The 6,000-nt window shown below is 40.2% G+C and overlaps 1 long non-coding RNA gene across 1 annotated transcript in view; it reads left to right on the top strand.

The window, feature by feature from the left end:
* The first annotated feature begins 422 nt into the window (after positions 1-422).
* The window catches only part of LOC108368744 (uncharacterized), a 36,862-nt gene continuing 31,284 nt past the window's right edge, over positions 423-6,000 (top strand). The window contains exon 1 of the long non-coding RNA XR_001848416.1: positions 423-490. This is a non-coding gene — a long non-coding RNA (uncharacterized LOC108368744). The remainder of the gene's footprint in view (positions 491-6,000) is intronic.

Below are 6,000 nucleotides of genomic sequence, written 5' to 3'. Positions count from 1 at the left end.
GCTGCAAGATGCGCGCGGGTAGCTAGCTAGCTTTGGTTGTGTGCAGCGAACGTTAAGTTGCCATTGTTACTGCGTTCGCGCTCGTTTCGCGTTGTTGCTGCTCGGTTACTGTTTCATTTTCGATTTCATTCGAACGGAAGTGAATGTCACTTTTAATTATTTCCTCTTCGCGTCTCACTGCTGCTGGTTCGGGGCCTTGCCGTTCCTGCTACATAGTTCCAGTTGGATTTTCGATTGCTTCGATATGTATTTACGTGCGCGCGTGATTCCATGAACTTGCAAGTTCGCTTATTTCTGTATGTACATACATATATGTGTGGGCGGGAAGCTTGTGGTGCTGTTTCCACGCCTTAGCCAGTTAACAAATTAATTGATTGTGCAAAGTGTGTGTTGTGGTGGCAGCAAATTAATTTTGAAATTTCTATTCTTATTTGCAGATTTCTACAAAGTCAAGCTGTGGTGCCGAGACAACGTCGTTTAGTTATTTCAGGTAAGTGGATGAATGAGTTCGTTACTTAATCATTATTTAGATAAAGAAAACAACTTAACTGTATATTACGGGATTTTATTGAATGCTAGAGAAAACAAAAAGCAAAGGCCATTGGGATGAAAGCGGAGTTCACTAGGATGGTTTTTCTTTGACAACAAACTTCGAAAGACCTAAAAACACTAATGGCAGTCTCACTGCGCGGTAATGGCATTACTGACTGGACTTAGGGATGGTTAACACTTCGATCCATTTCGCTTCTTCACTACAACCTACCTTGGCTGTACCACCTATTAAATGGACTTCGAATTTAGTCAGCTATTGGACGTTATAGTTCTGACCGCAAATAATAGATATTTTTGGAAGTAATGCTTGACACCCTTCTTCTATTTGTCTGCGCCCAAAAACGTAAACACCAATATGGTGAAGGCCAGCGAATAAATTCTCTTCTAGTCTCTTTCCGTGAGAAATGGGAACAAAACATAGAAATCTTCCCCCTCAATATGCTACCGACTAGCTTGCTGTCAACTATGCGGAGACAAAATAGGCACCAGACAACAGGAGGACGCAGTGTAAGAGACTTAAGGCCAGTATGCAGCTCTCAAGAAAAAATTGCCATTATTTCGTGTGTGTGTCCAAGTAATTTCGACATCTCATACTTCACTGCTTGTTGCCTCTTGTTTAAAGCTCTTGCCCGCTCTTGTTTGAAGCTCAGTCCCGTTCTCGGAGAGTAGAAAGGCCTCTCCGTAAGAACATACTTCTACGAGATTCGACCTTGCATAAAACAAGCTCTGGATCCGAACGCCTTTGTGAGCTCTCGGCCCATAAATGCAGTTGTGTGATGTCAGTCACATAGGCAAGCAGCTTTGCCTAGTTAAAACCGAATGACACCGATACAATTTCTTCAGGTTGTTATAAAAATCTAAAGTCCTTTTCTTTTTCTTTGATTCTAAAAAGCTTTGTTCTTTTTGGGCTAGACCCAAAAACTCCTCCAATTGCCTCTGCCCTTACTTTTTCACCACCCGACGCCAACCCGAGCAGTTCGCCCAAAGACGTTTGTTTCTGCAAGATTAATTTTACTGAAGTGAAAGCGAAGGGTGTAGTATTCCGTGTAGGACTTACTCATTACAATGGGTGTCCTTCATGCCCCGCCAGCTCGTTTAGCGCCGACTTCGAAGGCTTTGTTGTTTTCAATACGCATTATTGCTGGTATCGCCTCTTCTTGGTTGAGGGTAGTGACATGAGCTTCATCTCTGTACATACATACCTCTGGCTTCTTTTCGTCAAAGGCGCCACCTGTAGCGTCATTAAAAAAGGGTTTCCTTATGAAGTGTACTCTGAAAGTATATTCATCGGTCGCCACTCGGCGGGCAATGCCAAGCCTCCGAGTATATTTTTGCCATAAATCCGCTTGCCATTCGGAAGTTGCCGCACACACACAGCGGCCGCCAAAATTTGTCGGCAAAATATTAAGATTTACCCATTTGAAAATACGTCCAAACCTTTCCAAGACATTCCCTCATTATAAGGCCACTTAGTCTAGTCCCTAATATTTTTTTAAAATCGTCATGGTAAGTGCCCGCAGTAGATTTCAAGTCTATGCGATAGAGTACTATACCAAATTACTCTGCATTCGATTTTTTTTTTTTACTACGAAACACCAGCGTGACCCTTTCAAATCAATTTGTCTCAAATGAAATGGCTGTACTTCCTTATTTCCCTTCCACGTAGAGCAGAGCAAAGGTTTATGCAGCCGCACAACAGCGCAGACGGAGTCATTGCATTGGACTTCATTTCTGTTTACAAAATCAATTCCCCAACAATCTAAGTATCTAAGTAAATATGTACTACCTCAGAATCTATCAAAGTAAATTGCACGTTAGCCATGCGGCATCTTTCGTCTCTAAAGCCATAGCGTCAACGACAAAAACATCACCATTTAAGTTGACTGCAATTTCACTTTTTCTACCAACTTTCTTGAAGCTGTTCGATGGTTGCACCTGAATGCACTGCAACCAAAACAACAACATTAAGAAAACAGCTGCACTGCTGCTGAGTGATTGATTTTCGTCACTACTGTTAGTAGTGTTGCTTTTGCTGTTGTTGTTGCTTGAACTACTGTCACTGCGACAGCGCACGGTCGCTATCAGCCGTTTACCGCATTGCACCACTGAGACACATTTGCATCGCACATTTAACCTCAAAGTTCGCTCGATTTACGACTGACTGACTCTCACTGACAATTGTACTAACAACTAACTGTCGAGTTGACAGCCTGGTGACGACTTGGTAAGTGATGGCAGCTTACGGCGATGATTTGCGAGCGTTGGTATTAGCAACCTGCCACCTGCAATGTGCCACGGGGCTAATGCTTTGACACTAAAAGCGTCACACACACACACGTACACACACCGCAATCCATTTGCACTCTACGCTTAGAGTGTATATGCCCTTTAAAGGTAAAACAAATCAAATGTGCAGCAGTGCATCTTAAGCGGGCAACGGTTGCGGACACCACAGCCGACAACGGGTCATCAATCAGTTTCAGTTGGCTCTATCGGTAGCAGCTGATTGCGCATTCTAAGGGACAGTTAAAATGTTGGCTATTTTGCTGGTCAATCAGTCGAAAGCGCGCGGGAATGTGTTTGGTTAGCGCGTCGCATGGGAAATTGGAGCTTTGTTGCGATGAAGTGGCGACGCGTGCGGCTGCCGGTTTTCACTCCCGCCGCTGGTGGTGTGTCGCATTAGATGTCAACAAATAGCCCGACAATAACAAAATATACGAAACAGTTCTGAACTGTTGAAGCAAGAAAAGACTTGTACTTACTTGAAAGTAGGTGGAGACGGTATTAGCTGATTTCGTGCTCAAACGACAAACCGTTAAGTTTACAATGGGCGCAGTGGGCGTGTTACTTACATACACATGCTGCTTTNCGCTCTGCTCTTTGTGTTCTGTGGTGTCGAGAAATTGGTCAAGAGGCCAACGAGTAATTGGTATTAAATTTAAGTCCAGTTAAGCTACCACAGCGGCGAAGCATAACAAATGAGAAGCAGAGTTCATGCCAGTAATACCACCAAGGGCGTCACTAATTGGTGGGTAAGTTGCACTGAGCGAATGAGTAAGAAGCAATGAGTAAGACAAGTTTAAATTTATGGACATAATTGATGCCGAAATAATTTTTATTACAGTTGAATATTTTCTGCGTTGTGGGAAATCAAAGAAATTTCAACTGCAGAAAAAAGGAGATTTGAGAAATTCGTGGATGCAGGACGCTATGAGCAAGCCTTAGAACTACAGTTGGTATGCAGGCCAGTCGAGAGAAAACTCGGACGCTGGACTGAAAAATCATAGGCCCCGGTACATTAATTGTATTAATTTAAAAGCATGTGATCAATATCAGAGTTTTCCATGTAGAATGTCTTTAGCGTATGAAAGCCTTTAACAAAGGAGTAGGCTCCAGCGGAAATATCGAAAAATATTTGGTTCTATAATTAATCAATTATTTTTTTTTATTAAAAAATCAGTTAAAAAACTCAACAAGTCTGTCATAACTTTGTGATCAATTGGCACTTTTTATGTATACTTTCTGATATTCCCCGGGTGCATCAAGGTCACAGTCAGAAAGTGGGTGAATAAGTGTTTCTCTAGCAATGGCTAAAAGGTTTCGAGGGGCTGAACGTGGACAAAACTGGTTGCCCTAAGACCTAGCGGCGCGAAGCTTTAAAATTGTTTCAAGTATAGTCGAGTGCTCTAAATGGAAGATTTTCAGAAACATTTTTAAAAGCTTCACCTGTGTTTGATCAAATCTTGTAATCAATTTTTACCCAACTTGTTAGAGACTTGAAACTTTTAACTTAGCTTACGAATTAAACCGCTAGGTGACGCGGGTGTCGAGATATTTGAGAAAACCGTATTTATGGACCGATTGTGAGATGTGTATTACCTTCATGAAAAGGAATAACTCCCGATCGGTGGCGCAGGAGACGAGTTATTTGGTACTCTTTGTTTTATATTTAGAACGTACATATACATATTACTAAAATGAAAAATAATAATTCCTTTAAAAAGTTAGCCGTTAGGTGGTGCAGAGCAAATTTTTTGTTACCCACTAATAAAAGCTTGTCTTGAAAAAAAAATGTGTTTAAATTACTTGTTTTCCATTTTGTTTTTTTTTTGTATGCTTGACACTGTAAATGAAAATTAATTTTTGATAAATCTTTTCACTCTCATTCAACAAATATTTCAGATACTTTTCGTTGAAGTGAAGTTTTGTGACACCTTCGTGGCTGAGTCATTGCGAACATCTGGACTCCACCTCGTCCAGTGTGAAACTAATGGTGATTTTGTTTCTATCAAAAAATGTCGTTTTTGATTGGCCCTTCCTCTTTTCGTATTCGGTTCTAAAATAGAGGCAAACTGTGGGAAAATTTTGTGTTTGTTTCTTAAAATGTCACAAACTTTTAAGGTAAAAAAGACACTCTCTTTGCCCTTTAAAGCTTTGTCAGGGCAGATGGTGGAACTGAAAATCAGATGGTTGCTTAAAACGACAATATTATGAAATGCGTGAACTACACAAGGAAAAGAAGGCAAAAACTTGCACTTTTACAGGGTTGAGTGTAGCATCAAATACATTTGCAACAGGGAAAGGCAACATTTTTTGGAAGAATCGAAATCATCATAACGGTTTCATTTCACTTCGCATATGTGGCTCCGCTCCGAACAGCATCGCTGCCTGTTTATGCGAAAATTTAATACCGCCATTAAAAGAAAATATATTTATTATAATTTACATATAAACATGTATGTACAGTTAGTTGTATGTATTTGCCGACGGCTGTTGGCCTTTTTTCCGTAGAATAATTTTAACTAAGCGCAGATCTTGTAATGAAGAAAAAGTTATATCGGGCTGAGCCTGAATTTAAAATTCGATTTTTGTTCTTCTTGATTGGCGCTGTTACCATTCTGCGATTCTTGCCGAGTGCCGGTGGAAAAGGATTTCCCAATAAATTTAAAAAATTTCATAAACTTTGCTGCAGAGAAAATTCATTACAGTTATTGGCTGAGAAATTTAGTGTCTGCAATATAGGTAGCGAAGCTGAACGGACTTAATTACAGTAGTACCCGCTTAATTGACCTCCGCTTATTTGAATCAGCTGATCGGTCAAAAAATATTGCAAACAAAGTAGTAGGAGATCCGACAAAGGCACGACCTTCACCCATCTGTTTAATGGATGAAATCTCCTTTGTATGAAATTTAACGTGTTAAGAAATATTTCGCGAACGGGTTGGCAGATAAAATCCTGGCCAGGATATTTTTAATTAAATATTAAAAATTTATTATTAGAAGGGCATGCCAATACAAGGCCAAGTTAGGAGTCGAATTAGAGTCTGAAATACGACGCCTTTTTGAGTCTTAAAAAAAATGTTTCATTTAAATTCTGATTATTAATAACTTTTACTTCTACATGAACTTTGTTACTTTTGTTCAACTCAGAATTTATGGCACCAAAAG

The sequence above is a fragment of the Rhagoletis zephyria genome, unplaced genomic scaffold, assembly GCF_001687245.7.
Source record: "Rhagoletis zephyria isolate East Lansing unplaced genomic scaffold, Rhagoletis_zephyria_1.1 Rzeph_scaffold_03293, whole genome shotgun sequence".
In the NCBI taxonomy this organism is placed as follows: domain Eukaryota; kingdom Metazoa; phylum Arthropoda; class Insecta; order Diptera; family Tephritidae; genus Rhagoletis; species Rhagoletis zephyria.
Note: the sequence above shows the minus strand (reverse complement) of the source record. Positions and strands in the feature narration are given on the sequence as shown.